Source organism: Ursus americanus, chromosome 22, assembly GCF_024610735.1.
Source record: "Ursus americanus isolate L20-20 chromosome 22, mUrsAme1.1.p, whole genome shotgun sequence".
Taxonomy (NCBI): Eukaryota; Metazoa; Chordata; class Mammalia; order Carnivora; family Ursidae; genus Ursus; species Ursus americanus.
Genome location: NC_142148.1, coordinates 49,483,126 through 49,504,656, shown reverse-complemented (window position 1 = coordinate 49,504,656; position 21,531 = coordinate 49,483,126). Strand labels below are relative to the sequence as shown.

The 21,531-nt window shown below is 44.3% G+C and overlaps 1 protein-coding gene and 1 long non-coding RNA gene across 2 annotated transcripts in view; both read left to right on the top strand.

Moving 5' to 3' along the window:
• LOC148108112 (ral GTPase-activating protein subunit alpha-2-like) overlaps window positions 1-21,531 on the top strand; it is a 126,043-nt gene that overhangs the window by 54,120 nt on the left and 50,392 nt on the right. The gene's annotated exons all lie outside the window — the stretch shown is intronic.
• LOC123800949 (uncharacterized) overlaps window positions 17,748-21,531 on the top strand; it is a 30,537-nt gene continuing 26,753 nt past the window's right edge. The window contains exon 1 of the long non-coding RNA XR_015721031.1: window positions 17,748-18,009. This is a non-coding gene — a long non-coding RNA (uncharacterized LOC123800949). The remainder of the gene's footprint in view (window positions 18,010-21,531) is intronic.

Sequence of the window (21,531 nt, the reverse complement as noted above, 5' to 3'; positions counted from 1 at the left end):
TAGGTTCATTCACCAGCTTTGTAGTGATGTAGAAAGAAGGCTCTTCTTTTTTTTTTTTTTTTTTTAAAGATTTTATTTATTTATTTGACAGAGATAGAGACAGGATAGAGACATCCAGCGAGAGAGGGAACACAAGCAGGGGGAGTGGGAGAGGAAGAAGCAGGCTCATAGTGGAAGAGCCTGATGTGGGGCTCGATCCCAGATCGCCGGGATCACGCCCTGAGCCGAAAGCAGACGCCCAACCGCTGTGCCACCCAGGCGCCCCAGAAAGAAGGCTCTTCTGTCAGCTTAGGATAAACTTAATCCTCTAAGCAGCGACTGAGCAAAAATTTCCATACAGGCAGGGTTTAGGGGCGGCCACCTGGTTCAAAGGGGGATCAGGGGACTTTTATAGAGCCACCTTAATATGGCAAGAATCTCAATATCACGTGGGTGGTTTGTTAATTTGGGGTGGCTTAATGGAGGGGTCAGTAGATTACAGGAAGCTAAAGGACGCCATCACTTGGTCCCCTATTCCTTATGAACAAGATACACTATGATAGAATTGGGTGAATGTGATGGGTGAGGGGCAGAGCAAAGCCAGAGAAGGAGACCTGGATGTTTAGCCACCAAAAATTCATCTGACCTCAGCTAGTTTTGTTTTTAATAATGTGAGTGTTTTTGTAGGCAAACTGGGTTATATCTCTGTCAGAAAGAACAACCATCACTCTTGAGCTTGGATGAGTATCTTCTGTTTTGAGTCTTACAGTTTTCGATAAATCCCCTGGAGCAGTCCCTGCCATCCAGATCCTGACCTCCTCAGCTTCTGGCACTGGAGAGCTGCCTCCATCTGTCTAGCTGTGAAACCCTGTTTACCACATCATTAACTGATCAGCAGAGACTGCGGAATTTGTAAATCTCAGTGTTTCTCTGAATGAAAACAGACATTGTGCCAGAAATTCATTGTCAAAGAGGAACATCTAAAATTGGTAATTAGCAACTAAAAAAGAGGCCAGAGTGCCCATCTTAAACCAAGACTCTTCCTCACAGGATGGATGCGACTGGGTGAAGTAGTGAACAGAATTCTTTTCTATTAATAATATTTTTTTATTCTGTTAGTCACCATATGGTACATACCTAGTTTTTGATGTAAAGTTCCACGATTCATCACTTGCATATAACACCAGTGCACCATGCAATATGTGCCCTCCTTAATACCCATCACCAGCCCATCCCATTCCCCCACCCCCTTCCCCTCTGAAGCCCTCAGTTTGCTTCCCAGAGTCCATAGTCTCTCGTGGTTCATTTCCCCTTCTGTTTACCCCCCCCTTCTTCTTCCCTTCTTCTCCTACTGATCTTCCTACTTCTTACGTTCCATAAATGAGTGAAACCATATGATAATTGTCTTTCTCTGCTTGACTTATTTCGCTTAGCATTATCTCCTCCAGCCCCGTCCATGTTGCTGCAAATGTCAGGAAATCGTTTTTTCTGATGGCTGAATAATATTCCATTGTATATATGGACCACCTCTTCTTAATCCAGTCACCTGTTGAAGGGCATCTCGGCTCCTTCCACAATTTAGCTATCGTGGACAATGCTGCTATGAACATTGGGGTCCATATGGCTCTTCTCTTCACTCCGTCTGTATCTTTGGGGTAAATACGCAGTAGTGCAATTGCTGGATCAAAGGGTAGCTCAATTTGTAACTTTTTAAGGGACCTCCACACTGTTTTCCAAAGTGCCTGTATCAACTTGCATTGCCACCAACAGTGTAAGAGGGATCCCCTTTCTCCACATCCTCTCCAACATTTCTTGCTTCCTGCCTTGTCAATTTTTGCCATTCTGACCTGCGTAAGGTGGTATCTCAATGTGGTTTTGATTTGAATTTCCCTGATGTCTAATGATGTTGAACATTTTTTCATGTGTCTGTTAGCCATTTGTATGTCCTCATTGGAAAAGTGTCTGTTCATATCTTCTGCCCATTTTTTGATTTGATTATTGGTTTCCCGTGTATTGAGTTTGAGCAGTTCTTTGTAGATCTTGGATACTAGTCTTTGATCTGGAGTGTCATTTGCAAATACCTTCTCCCATTGCGTGAGCTGCCTCTTAGTTTTTTTGTTTTGTTTTGTTTTTGTTTTTGTTTTTGACTGTTTCCTTGGCTGTGCAGAAGCTTTTTATCTTGAAAAAAATATTATTAATTTAAAAAAAAGAAAAGTAAAGATGAAGAACATAGGTTCTAAGGAGAGCAGTATGTAATCTGTAGAGAGCTGTTATGGCCAAAATGATTCAGAAGAGCCTTTAATTTAGATGTGAAGGTTTATATTTAAATGTTGCTTGTGATTCTGAAAAAAGAATATGGTATGGAAAAGTATGGATTAACATGTGATTTTGTTGTTTACTGAAAACGAAAACTTTTGCTGAGAAGTTATTATTCAATAAATATTTAATCTGTGTTTTATCTTACAAAAAAAGAATTCTTTTCTACTTCTATATGTGCACTTGGAAGTGGAATCATGTCCTTTCACAAGAAACCTAGGTTTTAAAACACAAAAGATGTTATGTCTTTGTGGGATTGGAAACATGTAAGTCTTCCTATGGTGAGGGGCTGAGTCAGTGGCAGATATGACGTGTTCTGTAGGTTGATTTATTTTTTGCTAACCTCTAAACAGCCAACACAGAGATGCCTTTTTTCACACAGCTCAGTCCCCGAAAGTCCTCAAGAGTGTTTTGTGACCTGAAAACTGGCCGTTTCTAACTATTCCTTGCAATAGCGCCCGTCTTTGAATTTCAGTGTTGATGACTACGAACTACATCATACCACTTACGTGGCCCTTTTTGAAAGAAAATTATCGTAGTTCAAACATAAACCTTACAATTTCAAATATCCTCAGAGTGGGTAACCAAGGCAGGAAACCATGCCATGTATAGAACAATTCCAACTTCAAATACTCCATCCCTTTGTCTCCATAAATCACTGAAACATCTCAGAAATCCCAACATTCCAAATCCAGATAGTAAACCTTAAAATAAGCCTGTAAACATTAGAATAACTGTATTCAAATGTCACATCAGACCAACAATGGAGTCTATGATTTATTGTAAATCATGTGTGCGTTAGCCCGTCCTCTTTATTTATTACTGCTGTGTTTACTTCACGTATCTGGGCTTTGTTTTTTGAGCCATAAAGCTCATCAACATCTCACTGATCTAAATACCTGTTCAATTGTGACTACGAATTGCATATGAGTTGGTGCCGATGTGCTAAGCATGACAGAATTTCCGAGTCTGTTTGTACATAGTTTAAATTGAAGAAGGTTTCAATATGATTTAATTATAAGGCATTATATTAGTGTCAAAATGAGTGCAAAGGACAGAAGAGAAAGTGTTCTAGGGTAGCTTTATGGAAGGAATACATTTGTGTTAAAGAAGAAATGACACCGAGCTTGATAGATAACACTGCTACTCACATGGCAGTTGACTTGGCTCTTCATATTCTAGCTAAAGACATTCAGTGAACAGTCAGCCCTGTTACCTCAAGAGCTGCAGGGATGGCATTTCTTAAAGCAGTGCCATCCAGCTGCCTCAGTTTCCCAGGTGACAATGAGTGGTTGGAGTGTATTTGTCCACGTTCCGCTCTGTGCACATCCACACAGCATCGCCTCTGCTCTCCCCTCTCCACTTGCTCCGCACACCCCCTGCCATTTCATCTCCTTGACCCAATCCCCTCTCCTCTCTCCTCAGAATCCTCCAACAACTTCCCATTGCCGAAGAAAATGGTTTGCGCTCCTTAGGCTGGTGAGCTCGAAACTGCTACCAACATCCATTCTTCCTTCATGTCTTAGGACACTGATTTTATTCCAGGAAGAAATGCCCCGTTAGAAAAGAGCACTGACCAGCCTCCCTTGCAGCCAGGGGTGGTCTCAGAGCTGTATGTGGAATCCCTGGGGCTTCCTTAAGAAAACTCTCGTAGGGGAGCTAACTCACCTGAAGAGGCATGGCCTATCATCCTTTTGCTTCTCCTTCTCAGGATCAGACCTACAACATGGACAAGATGGTGGGGGCGCCTACTGCCAACAGATAGCCTCAAGGGTGGAGAATCAGAAAAGTAGATGGAGCCTGGGTCCCTGAAGCTGTCATACCAGTTCTAGAGAGCCGACCTCCTGACTTCTTATCCATGAGAGAGTTACCACCTAATATACTGAAGCTACAGAATTTGGATCTCTGTCACAGTGGCTGACCCAATTGCTAATGGATATGGTTGGCATTGAAGGGTCTCCATACTTGGCTCCAATCTTCCCTTCCAGCTTTTGTGTCACTTATTTCTCAGTCCTGCCTCAAGATAATACCAAACAGACAATTATCTTGGACTCCTGCCCAGATTTGCCAGCATGCCACTTCCGGTGACTTTCTACTTCCTCCCAGATGGTCTACGATCAAGCCTGATTGCTCCTTCCACCCAGCCTTTTAACACGATTTAGGGCAGGATCTCTGACAGCAGACTCTCTGGTTCTACCTCTTACTATTATCCTTGAGGTCTTCTTGAGCAACTTATGGGGCAATGGAAGTGTCAGACTCATTACAAGGAAAGAAATCATACTAATTAGGAGAGTAGACAGTGGTCTGAACTCAGAAACCCAGACAAGGGTTGATAAACCCATTTCCATGAGGCCCTGGAACTATGCTTGAAAAAAATTTTAGGAGACCTACTCCATTTCTCTGCTTGAGTTCCCTTTCCACAAAGTGGAGACTGATGGTTTATTAAGATTTGGAAACGATAGGAGAAACAAAGGGCACTTTTTAAGGTTCAAAAATGTTTGTTTCAGCCCAACAGCATACGTGGTTATGAATGCCTTAAAAACCACCCAGGAACTGGTAAGAGAACCTAAACTCGAATGTTTTCATGGAAGTTAGCCTGTAATTTTCCTGTTAACATGGATAGTTTATTCACTCCGGCCTGTGCTGAAATAGTCACTCCCACGTCTGTGTATGTTGCCAGGATCCGGCTTATTGCACTTTTAAGTCCCCAGGCTTGTTTTCTCCATTTGCTCTAATACGAGAACAGATAAACAAGGGGGCAGTGATACGTTTTTCATTTGGTGGATTTTAAAAAGCTTTCTAATGATCTTCAGAGTATATGCACCAGGAATCAGGACAGGTGGACAGGCCCTGTTCAGGGCTGGGAGGTGGGGTCTGGCCTCAGCTCCCTCTGGGCACCTGGCGGGTCACGCCCTTGCTCCATTCCTGGACACGGTGATGGAGCGCTTAGCTGCGTGGGCTTGTCAGCTTCCTTCCGGGCACGTGGACCTTTATTTTAAAGATGTGATACTTTGAAGATATGATCTCGGTCACCAGGAAGAGAAAGCTCTTTCACAAACAATATGATTGGAGCGACTCCTCCCAGAGCCCCTGGTCAAGAAGTCAGGCTGTAGCTGCTAACCGTAGTCTGTCTGAGCTCCCACCTGCTAAGAAAACCCCTTCTCAAAGAGACAAAAGCTGCTTTAAAGGAAAATGAGTCTATGGGTGAATCAGCACTCTAGGTGAATGGCTACAGCCTCTATTTCCTACGAAAAATGAAGGAAAAGCAGGAATTCAGTTGGATAATTCATAGGTGAAGGAGATTAAGAGGTCGCTTGTGATGAGCGCTGAATAATGTAAACTGTTGATATCGTACCCCTGAAACTAATATGACACTACATGGTAACTGCTCTTGAATAAGAATTATTTTTTAAGATTTCATTTATTTATTTGTCAGAGAGAGAGCACGAGCACAAGCAGGGGGAGTGGCATGCAGAGGGAGAAGCAGGCTCCCCTCTGAGCGAGGAGCCCGGTGCGAGACTCGATCCCAGGACTCCGGGATCAAGCCCTGAGCCAAAGGCAGACGCTTAACCAATGGAGCCACCCAGGCATCCCGAATTTTTTTTTCTTAAAGTGCCTCACTAACACAATGATGAGGTTAGATTTTAAAATCGGATGAAAACATGAGGCAAACTTTTAGTGATGTCGCTTGAAGTTGTGGCCGATTTGTCATTTTGCTCTTATTCTTCATAATCTCTACCGGCCGATTGACAAAACCTCTTTATTCACAACAGGATTCAGTCTCTCTCTACCTCTTTTTCTCTTTGTTTTTATCCCTCTTTTTAATCTGTTAGTTCCTAATTTAGGGCTTTAGGTGTAAGTTTATAAATCTTTGGGAACGATCTCGGTCATTGAAGTTCGTGCCACGTTCAGAAGCACCATTAGCCTATTTAACAGGTGGGAAGCGTGAACGTCAGGTTTGCTGAGCCGCCGTAGGTCAGAAATCAAGTCCGTGTTGGAGATTTCAAGTGCACTGACTGTTTTCATTGAGCCGAGATTTTTATCGTGGATCCTCTGAGAACAGGTGGCCATTTGTGAATTCAAAGGTGTTTACTAATTTGTCTGCTTGCTTTTCTCTCCCTCATAAGTAACGATATAAATAAGTAGTCACACTCGTGAAAATCAAGCACTCACGTGCTTTACTTAATCACATGGAAGCCCTTTCTCCATTAAAAGCAAACGATCTACCGTCTGTGTTTGTCTCGTCTGCTTCCTAACACCCAAATGAGGTAACAGGTTCAGAGCGCAAAAAAATTAAATAAATTTACCCATAAAATTAAAGAGACCTAGAAAGTTAGCGACGGGTAGTTGAGAGATTTCAACACATTTCTTGGAAATAGCAAACACAGGAAATGTGTGGACCCACAGAGAGAAAGAAGCCGCTGCCCACTTTACCCTAAGAGATTGCTGCTGGGACATGGGGGCTGGACTGGTTGTCGGGATTCCAGAGGCTTCGGTCTGTGAACCGGCAGGTCTGGTGGAGGTGGGGAGTAAGGAATGGAGCCAGACACAGTGGAAGTGAGGAATGTTTACAAAACTGCTCCTGAGAGTCCCTATCTCCCATGTGCAGAATCCCGCTCGAAATCTGGGGACCCTTCTCTGAAAAATCTGCAGGTACTGGGAGGGGTGTGTTCTCATGAGTGGTTGTCGGTGCTTTTCAAATACAACCTCCAATTCTGGCCTCTGCAGAGTGTGCAACTTGCCAGTTGGCCTAAACCTACTCAGTTGTGTCATTAGGTCCTGACACCCCAATTAGAATAATGCACAGTGGGCTTCGCTGTAAGGGACTGCACCAGACTCCGCTAACACTGCTTCAGGTCCTCTGGGCCTCAACTGTTTCTTGGTCCAGCCACTGCTTCAGTGGCCACTTGACAGGCTCCAACTGCCTTTTTGCAGATGCAATTCAGTAACGTCTGTGGAGCCAGTCCTTACTGGCTTGGGAGGATTAAAACAGCCGTTATTTAAAAATTAAGTTCTATAAACTTACAACTAAATAAATTATATAAGAAACAAAGGCAGTGAATATTCAAAACTCATTACTTTTTACCTATTTCGCTACATTTTACTATTATTTATACTCTGGAGTATATTCTATTGTATCTGTATGATGCCTATTGTACCCGTTATGGTGAACATACCATACAAGACACCGTTTTTCCGCATCTATATTGAAATCAGCCGTGGGGAGAATTCACACCATGGAAATGGAGAGCCAGTCGTCCAACATTTAGGACCACCGCACTGGTGCCATCAGCCAGCACATGCCTCACACCTGCCCAGCACACCTTTTACTTCTCACCCTGGGGCTTAATGAGCAGACTGAGTTGGGACACTAGGAGACCATGCTGGAGCCCGCCACGTGCCGCCTGAAAGTGCTGGGACATGAGCACCTTGTGGAGTTACTGCTCTTTGGCAAACGGGAGATGGGAGCTGGTGGACAAACCTTTGCCCCCGTCTTCCCCCGGACAGCCTGTCTTCCTTCCACCCCATCTGAGAACATAGTCCTGTTCTTAGGACTGAGCAACCAGCGTACTCAGTGGCAGCCGGCATCATCCTGTCTCCTAGTACCAGCTCCCCCTCCTTAACCCCATTTCCTTATTCCTCTGCTCTGGGATTGAACTCTCTGGTAAAAATGGCATGTTGCCTCTGGCTCTGCCTTCTAGGGAGGTCAAGGTAAGGTGAGTCCTAATAAGGAAAGTCATGGGGGGGGGTACTGGGAAGACAGGGGATGGTGCTAGATCCAAGGCCAGAAGCAGCAGGGCTGTCATAACCCCCAGTTGAAGAGACGAGGGCAGGGAGCAGTCAGCAAAAGCTGGAGGGTGAGTCATTTTGAAAAGATCTGAGACCTTCTGCTGATGAGCACAGACAACCCGAAACAACATGCGGGGAGGAAGACAGGAAAGTAAACGCACAGACCACACTCTGTTCTCTCTGTCTCGTCTCTTACCAGCGTGCCTCGTTGACCAAACACAACTGGGAGGGCAGAGATCAGGAGGGATCGGGACAGGGTGGCAGGAAGGGCAAATGGAAAGTGTTCCTCACAATATCCTGGAGCAACGTCTGTCTATGAGCAGTCACAGCACTCAGGTGCACTTTCCACCCAGGAGAGCGTCTGGACGTAATACTGACCAGCTGTCTCGACAGCAAACAGCAAATCAGCTGTGTGTGTGTGTGCGTGTGCGCGCACGTGTGTGTGTGTGTGTGCGTGTGAGAGAGAGAGAGAGAGAGAGAAACCAAAACAAAGAAAAAACTGATTCTGAAAGAAACAAAGACAGGAACTTGAGAACAAACTTATTATACATCTATGTAATAGGAACAGGGTGTTATGAGTAAAAGGAACAATCACATAAACACGAAAGAGTTTTTAGAAATTAAAAAATGATTATGGAAGTAAAAATTTCAATAGATGAAGTAGAAGATAAATGGAGAAAAGTTTTCCAGATCCTAGGGCAAAGCCTTAGAAAATATGAGTCCATAGATAAGAGTCACAGAAGTTTCATCCAAAATAGTAACCCAGGAAGAGAGAAAAAAAAAATTGAAGAACATATCAGCCATAGCAACATTTTTCTAGATACATCTCCTATGGCAATAGAAACAAAAGCAAAAAAGGGGGGGGGGATAAACAGAAGGGGGAATGAACCATGACAGTCTATGGACTCTGGGAAAGAAACTGAGGGCTTGGGGAGGGGGGGAATGGGATAGGCTGGTGATGGGTAGTAAGGAGGGCACGTATTGCATGGTGCACTGGGTGTTATATGCAAGTAATGAGTCATGGAACTTTACATCAGAAACTAGGGATGTACTGTATGGTGACTAACATAATATAATAAAAAATATTATTAAAAAAATAAAAAATAAACTGTTGGGACTACAGCAAAATAAAAAGCTTTTGCACAATGAGGGAACCACCAACAAAACAAAGAACCTACTGAATGAGAGAAGATATTTTCAAGTGATATATCTGCTAATAGGCTAATCTGGCCAAAATATATGAAGAACTTCTACAACTCAACACCAAAAACAAACAAACAAACAAACAAACAAACAAACAAACCACTAATCCAATGGAAAAAAACAGGCAGATGCCCTGAATCGATGTTTTTCCAAAGAAGACATACACCCAGATGCCCAACAGACACACGAGAAGATGCTCAACATCACTGATCAGCAGAGAAACGCAAATGAAAATCACAGTGAGACATCGTGTTACACCCGTCAGAATGTCTGAAATAAAAAAGACAAGAAATAAAAAGTGCTGGTAAAGATATGGAGAAAATCGAATCCTCATGCACCGTTGGTGGGAATGTACATTGGTGCAGCCACTGTGGAAAACAGTATGGAGTTTCCTCAAAAAAATTAAAAATAGAATTCCCAAAGGATCCAGTAATTCCACTAGTAGGTATTTACCCAGAGAACACAAAAATACTAACTTGAAAAGACATATACACCCTGTGTTTACTGCAACATTATTTACAATAGCCAAGATTCGGAAGCAGCCTGTGTCCGTCAATAGATGAATGGATAAGGAAGATGTCACACACACACACACACACACACACACACACACACACACACAAATATTACACTACCATAAAAAGGATGAGGTTGTACAGTTTGAGACAACATGGCTGGACCTAGAGGGTATTACGCTAAGTGAGTAAGTCAGACTGAGTATGACAAATGCCGTATGATCTCACTCATATGGGGACTCTGAAACAACAAATGAATAAACAAACAAAAAACAAAACCAGACCTACAAACACAGAGAACAAACTGATAATTGCCAGAGGGGAAGGGTTTGGGAGGTTGGGCAAAATGGGTGAAGGACATAGAGGCTACAGTGATGGCATGACCAAGTCACAGGAATAAAAGACACAGCATACAGATCTCATCAATGATACTGTCATAGTGATGTTTGGTGACAGATGGCAGCCACACTGTGGTGAACTTAGCACCATGTATAAACTTGTTGAATCACTACAGTGCACACCTGAAACTAATGTGACATTGTGTGTCACCTATACTCAATTTTTTAAAATATGTTCAGTTAGCCACCACATGTGACATCCTTAGTTTTTGATGTAGTGTTCAATGATTCATTAGTTATGTATAACACCCGGTGCTCATCACAACCCATGCCTTCCTTAATACCCACCACCCGGTTGCCCCATCCCCCCCACCCCCTCCCTTCTGTAACCCACAGTTTGTTTCCCGGAGTCCCTAGTCTCTTATGGTTTTATACTCAATTTTTTAAATAAAAAGAACATACTGAAAACAGATAGATACATAGATAGAGAGATAAAATATGAAAATGTTCCAGGGTTAAAGATCCAAATCTTCAAAAGGACTAGACCTTTGTACCCCTTTATTGACCAGTCACTGGACATGGGCTGCCTTCAGGGAGGGGGTGGGTGTAACCTTGAGTAAAGTGGCTCCCTTCAGCCAAGGCAACGCCTGGAGAGGGATTTAGCCGTTACCCATCAGCAATCAAGACCTCTGGCAGCAGGGAAAGAGACTCAAGTCCAGTTGCTGAAATAGACATTCATCCCATCTGGAGAACAAGCTTGTCCAGGATTCTGCTTTGGGCATCCCCTGGGAAAACAGAAGGGGAAGGGCAGTGAGATCAGCTATAATCCCCATAACTGCTGCTGGTCTGGAGGCTGGAGCTGATTCTCCCTCTATTTTATACCCTCACCTCTCGTCACCTCTGGCACCTCTGCTGGACTGAAATTGTTTCTCTGGTATATACCGCATACAGCTCTGGAGGCTGGGAGTCTGAGATCAGGGTGCTGGCATGGTTGGGGGCAGGCATCTTCAGGGTCTCTGACTTCTGTTGTATCCTCAGGTGGTGGAAAGGGCTAGGGAACTCACTCAGGCCTCTTTTGTAAGAACTGTAATCCCATTCATGAGGACTCTGCCCTAATCACCTCCCAAAGGCCCCTACCTCCTGACTGAGGGTTAGGTTTCAACATATGGGTGTGGAGGGGGGACGACACATTCAGGCTAAAGCAACCTCTATGCCAGTGGCTCTCACAGGGGGATGATTTTGCCAGCAGGGGATATTTGTGGATGTCTGGAAACATTTGGATCACAGCGCGAGAGGGAGGGGCGATACTAGGGCATCCGGCAGGTGGAGGCAAGGGATACTGCTGAACATCCCACAATGCACAGGACGGCCCCACACAACAAAGAACGACCTGGCTCGAATGAGCATGCTCCATGAGCATGTCGGCAGTGCCAAAGCTGAGCAGCTCTGCTCTATGTGATAGAACACAGGGCTTCGTTAGCACAGGATATTCGGGCCAAAACTGCAACTGGGGTAGTAGACCAGAGAAGGGAGCAAGACTAAACCAGTAAAATGTCAAGAAAATCCCACCGAGGGCCACTTTGGCTCAGCCCTGGTGAAGGGCACACTTGGAGTTGACCAATCAGGGTGGCCAGCCCCCGTCTCCACCCCTGGACCACCCCACCCCAACCCCAGTGAGTCACAGGTCAGGGCTGCCCCCAGGGGCAGTAAATCCCCAGGCGTTTGTGTTTTCTGTCTGCAGGCAAAGTGAGTTCCCACAGTTTGGGAACAGCCCTGCCGAAGAGGCTCAGGAGGCGGCTGTGGAAGGTGAAGCCAGCCCAAGAGCAGGTGCGCCAGAAAATGCAAAGGGCCCGAGGACGCGTGGGTGGAGCTCTGACAACACCGGATCCAGACTGAAACCCAGATCGACAACGATTGAGGCGGAGAAGGCAAATCGAAAGTAGAACCAATCATCTTTCAAGTTTGTATAACTGTTTATTTAAAAGTAACTCTGACATTTTTTTCTCAAAAACATCCAGGCGTGGGGGGTGGGGCAGGTAGGGAAAGGTTGGTAAAAGGGTACGAACTTTCAGCTATAAGATAAACAAGGTCTGAGGAGCCAATGTAACATATGGTGACTACAGTGGATCACGTTGTATTATTTAATTGAAATTTGCTAATTGAGCAAAACATAAATGTTCTAAACTCCCCCCCCCCAAAAAGATAAATATGGGAATTGATGGATGTGTTAATTAGATGGTGGCAACCCTTGTAGGATGTATTCATCTATCAAATCACCACGAGGCACATTTTAAGTATCTTAGAAATTTCTTTGTTAATTATACTTAAGTGAAAGTGAAAACAATCAGGGTAGTATTAGTGCTTCAGCTTCTCCCGAGCTCCCCTGTCTGCCACACTGAGGCTTCAGCAACCCTGCCTGGGATAGTAGAGGGGTCTTGCAGACACAAAGAAGGATCAGAGTCTTCCCAGCCGCGTCATATCTATAGAGAGCAAATAAGCCAAAGGGGTGGGAAGCCACTTGCTTCAGCAGGCAAATTCAATGTATTTCCCAGATCTACAGTAATGAACTTTGCCTCAATAAGGCCTTCGGGTTGTGAAAAAGAAAGTCCATCAGTGACTTCCTCAAGCACTGAAGGGTTTAGTTAAGGTCAATCAGAAGTTATCCTCAAAATGCTTTTCCCCTAAGTCATACTGCAGAAGCTTGCTTACAGACTTATTTTCTTCCTCTCAATATTTTTTTCCTTGCATTGCTAGAGAGAAGCTTCCAGAAAGAAATTTCAGAACTCTTGTTTCTTTGCTTCTTGTAGGGGTGGGAAATGGATCAAAGATGTCTCCCCATTGCAAATCGCGGCTCAGATTTGGCTTTTCCACTCTGAATTTGATCATTGCTGATAGTGGGACCAGATAACTCTGATCCAAATACTGTCCCCCCCGAAATCCAAGTTATCTGTCCGGGTGGTTTATGTGAGCTTAGCCAGAAATTGTCAAATCTCCACGAAGTACTATGTAAGCACCTGTGGTATAACTCGATTTACTTTCTCTTTTATTTTTCCTTGTTTTTGTATTTGTTTATTTGCTTTTTGTGTTTTTAGAACAGTTTTAGATATACAGAAAAATTGCAAAGGTAGTAAAAATATAGCCCCCTGCCCACAGATTCCCCTATTATCAACGTCTTCCACTAGAATTGAACATTTGCTACAATTAATGAACTAATGTTGACATTCTTATTAAACAGTTTATTCAGATTTCCTTGATTTTTAACCTAATATCCCTTTTCTGTCCCAAGATCCCATCCAGGAGACCACATTACACTTGATCACTATGTCTTCTTGGGCTCCTCTTGACTGTGACGGTTTTTCAGACTTCCTTTGTTTTTGATGACTTCGGTAGTTATTTTTTAATTTAATGTTGTTAGTTACCCTACAGTGCAATATTGGTTTCTGGAGTAGATTTCAGTGATTTTTCACTTACATACAACACCCAGTGCTTATCATGACAAATGCCCTCTTTAATACCCATCACCCGTCTAGCCCATCCACCCCCCACCCCCCTCCATCAACTGTCAGTTTGATCTCATCATTAAGAGTCACTTATGGCTTGTTTCCCTCTCTCCTTTTTTCCTTTAGCCCCTTCCCATATGTTCATCTGTTTTCTTAAATTCCACGGAGATCATATGGTATTTGTTTTTCTCTGACTGACTTATTTCACTTAGCGTAATATACTCTAGCTCTAGCCATGCCATTGTGAATGGCAAGATTTCATTTTTCTGATGGCTGAGTAGTATTCCATTGTGTATATATACAGCACCTCTTCTTTATCCGTTCACCAGTCGATGGACATTTGGGCTCTCTCCATGGTTTGGCTATTGTTAATAATGCAGCTATAAATATCGGGGAGCACGTACCCCTTTGAATCTGTATTTTTGTATCCTTTGTGTTAATACCTAGTAGTGCAATTGCTGGATCATAGGGTAGTTCTATATTTAACTTTTTGAGGAACATCCAAAGTGTTCTCCAGAGTTGCTGCACCAGTTTGCATTCCCACTAACAGGGCAAGAGTGTTCCCCTTTCTTTGCATCTTCGCCAACACCTGTTGTCTCCTGTGTTGTTAATTTTAGCCATTCTGACAGTGGGAGGTGGTATCTCGTCATGGTTTTGATTTGTGTTTCCCTGATGCTGAGTGATGTTGAGCATCTTTTCATGTGTCTCTTAGCCATCTGGACGTCTTCTTTGGAAAAGTGTCTATTCGTGTCTTCTGTTTTGAGAAGTTACTGGCCAGGTATATTGCAGGATGTCCCTCTATGAAGATTTGTCCGCTGTTTTTCTCACCATTAAAATGGGATGATGGGTTTTCAGGAGGAAGCTCACGGAGCCATCTTCCTCACTTCAGAGCAAGGGCACACACTATCGACATGAATATGACTGCTGATTTTGCCTTTGAGCACCCGGCTAAGGTAGTGTTGGTCAGGTTTCTCCACTGTAAAGCTCCTCTTTTATTTCCCCTTTCCACACAGTGCTCTTTGGAAGGAGGTCACTGTGTGCAGCCCAGCCTTAAGGAGTAGGGAGTTGTGCTCCACCATGTTGAGCCTGGACTACCCACATAACCTACTTGAAATTCTGCCTGGGACTTTTGTCTCTTCTGCCCCATTAATTATTCATCATTTACTTGTATGGGCTCATACTCAGTATGGGCTCATAGATATTTATTTTTTATTTTACTCCTGCTTTATTTAATACCATTTTATTTATTTTCTTGCTCACATTGTTCTAGCTTTGGCCATTGAGATCTCTTTCAGCTGGCTACTGTGGTCTTTTGACATACCCCCATCAGCGTGTGTGTTACATTTTTTAGTGCTTTTTTATTTTATAGCACTATAAGTCTCCAGGCTCATCTGGTCTATTTCCCACCCCAGTTGTAAAATAAGCGATTTCTCCAAGGAGCCCTGATTCCTTTCATTGGACGGTGGTATTAGAAACCAAGATCTGGGCACTAGGCGTGTTCATTGCCATGAGGGTGTCATTGCTTCTAGGCTGTCTCAAGCTGACAGAGCAAAGAAATACATGTATAAACACACATATCTATCTGTTACCATGTGTACTTACTTTGAGTTAAACATGAGTTCTTACTGATACCTCTAACTCCATCCCATTACCACGTGGCTCATTCCAGCTTCCTCCCCTTGCTCACATGCAAATTCCCACTCCAACAATGAGAAACTGGCTCCCATCATCACCATCCATCAGCGTAATTGTTCTGTTCCATATACAGGTATAACAGCATCAAACTCGTTAACTCTTCCCCTATGAGAAATAAGTTGATCAAACAGAGCACAAGGTTTGGTGCGGTTCCTTTTGCCTTTAGGAGTATAGACTCCGTGCATTTCCAAAGTTACTTGGGGCAACACCTTCCCCTCGATCCCCCTCCCTGACTCTCTTCAGTGAAGTTATTTCATGTTTGCAATACAGTTAGATTCTCTTATTGTAGTTTGCATCTTCCCCCTGGGATTCTGCCTAATTTGCTTCAGATTGGTAAATTTGAAGTGGTTTTTCTCTCCCCTTCAGAGTGCATCAAACAGAAACCATAAACAGCAAAATCATTTTCACTGGTAATGCAGCGACATAAAAAAGTTGCCATCAACTCTCTGAATACTTAGAAGGTGTAAAGCAGGCCACGTGTTAAGGAGAGTGACAAATTGTTTAACACCTATGTAACTATATATTCAATTTTCCTCTAAATCACAAAATGATAAAAGTGGTCCCTACCTCTCAGGGGTTTTGTAAGGTTTAAATGAGTTTAATACACTTGACAGCCTCAGAACAGATTCTAGCACCTAGAAAATGCTTCACAAATGCCCTGATTATTATTACCATCAACAAGCTTTCAGTGGGAGAGCACTGTGGCATGAATAACATCTTAAAAGATCATTCTGGAAACTGAAGTCAGGAAGTGAAGAGGCTATTGTTGGAAATCCAAGCAAGGGGTGGGGGCAGCATGGGGTCAAGCATGGAGAGAGGGAGAAGGTTAGTTGCCAATGGGTATGATTGGATATGAGGTGGAAAGAAAAAAGTCAAGGATCATACGTAGTATTTGTCTTGAACAACCAGGTGCCAGAAGAGTGGTGTCATTTACCGTGGGGAGAAGACTGGGGGCCTTGGTTTGGATAATCCCGAAAGCAGAGCCTTCCCAAAGTCTATTTGGAAGGTGGTCACAGAAAACTGGAGCGAGGGATAGTGACAAAGGATGTGTTATTGGGCCGTTATTGGGATGACCCATTCAGATGAGTCATTACTATGGGCCACTGGACTCACTCCTCCTGAGGACATGCTTCAGAGTTGTTCCATCAAAGGATAAGGGGTTGGGATGTTTACCTACAGGCCCTACTCCCTTTGGTGGAGGGGTACCCTTAGAAGAATGAACTTCCCCATATTCCCTGCCCTTCCAGCACTTGCTATAGATTATATGGGCTTCCATTAGCGTTAGAGAAAGCCTTGGGGCAGAAAAGGAAAAGGTGCTGTGGTGGCAGAACAGCCAGCTTAAGTACTTGCTCCAATGCTGTCAAAATTTGGAGCAGCAAAGGATCCGGATGCCAGTAAATAATCCTACAGATCTCTTGTAAGGAATCTCCAGGCCATTTTCCATCTCAAAGTTTTGCTCCAGGTTACAGGCACCTAGCCTTAAAAAACATACCAGTCTGAAAGTCAGGTCCCTTAGGTTCTGGTTCTAGCTAATGGATTGCTATGCGGCCTTGCATAACACAGAGAACGTGCACTTCCTGCAAAGCAAGACACAAGATCCTGAAGAGCCCTCTGAGCAAGGGAACCTAATACCCCAAGTGAAGTTGGACCCCACAAACCAAGGGGACTGGCTGGACTCCTCACCCAGCGTCTAGGGATGCCCTTCCTGACGCCAAACCCATTTATTTTAGGGTGAAATTGGACCTCTGGTTTTAGCGTGGTCAAAGGGACTTCCCTCCTTGGTGTGAATCTAGAAGTCAAAAGGAAAAAAAGTTTTCATTTTAAAAGCCTTGAAATTTTCTTACTGAGATGTTCTGCTTCACGTGGCACTAGAGGAAACTCGGTGGGAAGTATGGCCCAAGGAGTGAAGCTTTGGGAGCACTGGACCTCTTCAGGGGTGGGGGTGGTGGTGGGTGGTGGGGGGACTGGGCAGATGCCATCCAGTGGCTTGGGGGACACTGGAAAGGTAAGTCACCGCGTCTTGCTCCCTGGAGAACTACATTTCCCTAAGGGCCTTGCGGCACACAGTGGGGTGAGGAGGAAGTACGTGTTCAGACCAAGCCCATTGACTCCCATCGTGCCTAAGACTCGCCAACCTGATTGGAGGGCTCTGTCGCAGTGCATCCTGGGACTTGTAGTACAGAGTGTTCATGGTCCCAGCCTCTGATTCGCGGTGCCTACTCGGCGCGCCGAGAGCGCCCTCGGGAGGCGGAACTAAATCGCGTGCTCGTGCGCCGCACCCGAAGGGCCAGCCGGCACCTCCCGCGGGGCGGGGCTGTCGATTCCGCGCCGACACCGCCTTCCTGCCCCGCCCTTTGCCGTACTGGGCCCGCCCCTCCTTCGTGGAGACACAGTTGAAGCGGCGGCGGCGGTTGCAGCGGCTGTGGCGGCAGTTGCAGAGGCTGTGGCGGCTGCCCCGCGGAGAATGGCGAATGGCCCGCGGGACACGCGCCGACACAGACCGTATGTAGTGATTCCCGCGGGGCAAGCGCCTCCTGCCCCGCCGGCGGGGCCGGGTTCCCCACAGCGGGATGTTCTCTTGAAGGAGCCACGGAGATGTGAAGTCCCCCCAGAAGGTGCTGGACCCCAAGAAGGACGTGCTGACGCGTTAGAAGCACCTGCGGGCGCTGCTGGGTGAGGAGCGCTGTGGGGCGCCGGGCTCGGGGGCACCTGCCCGGACGTGGGCAGACGAGGGTCGGGCCTGGGATGCGGACGGTATGGGGGTGGGGTGCGGTGGGGGTGGCGTGAGACCCTACTTTCCCGGCCCAGCATTGTTCCCCGACAGCGGGCACTCTGGCCCTGGGGCTCTGCCCTGTCGCCCAGAGTGTAAACTTACCCCGGATTCGTGCCGGGTCACCTCGAGGCCGGCCGAGCCTTGACTCTCTCCCCTCCCCACCAAATCCTGCACTCCAGGTGCTACACACACACACACACACACACACACACACACACACACACACACACACTCACTCTCGAGGCCGGCCGAGCCTTGACTCTCTCCCCTCCCCACCAAATCCTGCACTCCAGGTGCTACACACACACACACACACACACACACACACACACACACACACTCACTCTCGAGGCCGGCCGAGCCTTGACTCTCTCCCCTCCCCACCAAATCCTGCACTCCAGGTGCTACACACACACACACACACACACACACACACACACACACGCGCGCACACACACACACACACTGAACTGTCACCTCCCCTCTCGTTTTTTAACTTTAATTTTTGACTCTGACGCCCTAAGTGACTGAGTCTCCAAGTGTTCCCAGCAGACTTAATTGAACTGTCATCTCTTTTGTGGGCCCCCTGTCCTTAAATTTTATTTTTACTTTTAGTCGGAGTCTTCAAATACACTGAGCCTCGGAGCGCTCCCAGGATAAATTTAATTTAGCTGTCATCTCTCTTCCTATGCTCCTCTTTTTATTTTTATTTTTATTTTGGGTCTGGCTGCTTGGGTTTCTTCGTGTCCTTGGTGTGACGTGGGCTCCTCCTGTCGGAGGGAGGGGTGGCTTTCCTGGGTTCAAGGAGGCGGCTGCTGCTTTATTGCCAGGATGGCAGTGATAGTTATTTGCCTTCTTTCGTTTTTATGGACTGCGGGGTGGAGGTTCTGTGGAGCCCAGGGGGGCCCGCTGTTGACCTGAGATGAAGCTCATCCTTGTGACTGTGAAGTGTCCACGAGGCTTCCTGTCACCTGCTGCATGTGATCTCTAGCTGCCTTGCTGGGCTGTGTTTTGTTTTCTATTTTCTTCCCTACTTAGTCTTAACTTTTGTGAAGGACCAAACACCTGTGCTGTCTGTAGTGTTTTGAGGGGCTGAGAAAAGGACACCTTGTTTCTCTAGATGTCTTTTTTATTCTTAAAATGAGGAAAAAGCACCCGATTTAGGACACATAGTCTTAATGTGTCTGTCACTTGAAGAAATATGACATAAAAGAATTCATTTTATATGTGAGAATTTTAAATAAAGATCTTGCTCATGAGATTGAAAGTTGCCAATTATTTCTATTTATACCCTGCGAAGTACCTCTGAGAAGCTCACACACACACACACACACACACACACACACACACCTGGTTTTGCCAAGTTATTCACAGTCTGGGATTCCTTGAGAGTTACACTATCTTGTTCAGTTTGGAATGAAATGTAAATTAATTACTTACTGTTCAGAGGGATTAGTTTTAGTTTTCAAGACTTTTGAAAGTGAAGCGTGGTGTCCTTGGTAAACTGAAGTGTCTCCTCCCTGTAGTAAAATCTCATGCACACACAGGTTGCGTTGTGCAGAGTTCTTAGTAGTGACTGATTAACACCTACTGCAGGGACATTTTTGATAAAGGAAAGTTGAACAGTATTTTAAAGCATTTGATGCTCTGGGACTTTTTCTGTGCTAGAGAATTCGAACTTTTGTTCTTGGTCTGCAGGATTAAGTTCGCTCCATTTTGTAAAGGCAGAATCAATTAAACCTAGATCAGTTTGGCTTCTCAGAGATTGTTACATTGTTACCATTCTGAGAAAATAGTTCATTTTCAAGGCTCTGTAATTGTGGTTTCACTTTAAGGTGCAGTATCTTATTTTGAGGAACTTTCTTTTTTCATTTCGTTGAGCTCATTATGACTTCAGTTTTGTACCATAGAGAGGTTCTTTGATATTAGGTTGTTTTTTGTAGATGCATTTGTTTATGGAATGACCCAGTGTACTTTATTTTTGCAATCTTTATCCGTAGGGACTACGTTTTTGTCAATGTGTCGAGGAATTCTAGTCATGTCTAATGTAAACTTACGCTAACAACTGTGGTGTAAAGACTTTAAAGAAAAACAGTTCGTTAAGGTCCTAGTTCCTGACACGTAATATACACTATTTATTTGCTACTTAAAAGTCTACGTAGAAAAAATGGCCTCCTGATCTGAAAGACAGGAATTAGCTAAGATCAAGAAAACTATTTGAAGGAAATGAATGGACATTATTGTTGTATTTTTATTTGCATATTTATGTAATACTCTTGCTTTTCACCTGTTTCGTCTTCAAGCGATAATAAAGATGTTCTTTTTTACATACAAAGATGATACCATTGATCTGGATTTGCAGCCTGTGGCTGCATCACTTTGGCTGGTTACTTAGCCTGTCTTTGAACCTCAGTTTCTTTACTCTGTCAAATGGGTCTGGTAATGTCTACCTTGTAAAGGTTATTCCAAGTATGATGTATGAACTACTTCAGCTTTCAGCAGGCATGTAAAGTTTCCTCTGCCATTACTTGCATCCCATCATTAATAGGCTAGGACAAGTATTTTGATAGGTACTTTCCCACACCACCCTTTATATTTTGATAATTGCTTTGAATTTGTTCTCTCTCTATAGAAATTAGTCTGTGTTTAAGACAATCGGCTGAGAGACACACATTCATGGTCATGGCTCCATTTAGAACTTGCTTAGCTACTTTAATCTGGCTACATATTGTAGATTGGCCTGAAATTATTAACTTTATTTGACAAGGGGGGAGACTGAGGCACAGACAGACCTTACATGGGGCCAAGCTACGGACTAAATGGCCTATATGTATTGTGTTAATTGCAGGTAGAACAAAGAGCTATTAGGTCCCCAGACTTCCATTTCTCCCTGCATGGTTGAAATCATCAATGGAAGAGTAAATGAGTAAATAAAACAAACCAGAAACCAAAAAAAAAAAATTCTGTGCATTGCTATCTTGCTCCAGCAAAGATTACATGCTTAATTAAAAGTTGGGTACCCACTACAAATCCCCATATAGAAATGGTATTGATGTAGCAAGAAGAATTGATGTAAGAGTAAGCATATAGTATGGTATGTAATTAGATAGTGGCTTATATGTTGGACTCCATTATAGGGTTTCAAGGGGTCAAAAAAGATCATTAAGAATGGCACAAACAGAAGGGCGTCTTGAAGGAGTTTTACTCGTGCTGGTCCCTGAAGGATGGCTAGACTACTGAGCCACATGTGTGACTTTTATTTAAAAAAGTAAAAAGAAACCGGTGAAATTAATTTTAATAATACATTTTATTTAATCCTGCAGATCTAATCTGTAATCATATTAACAGGTAATCAATACAGGATATTAATATATCTTACGGTCTGTTTTTCATGCCAAGTCTTTGAAATCCAGTGTGCTTTG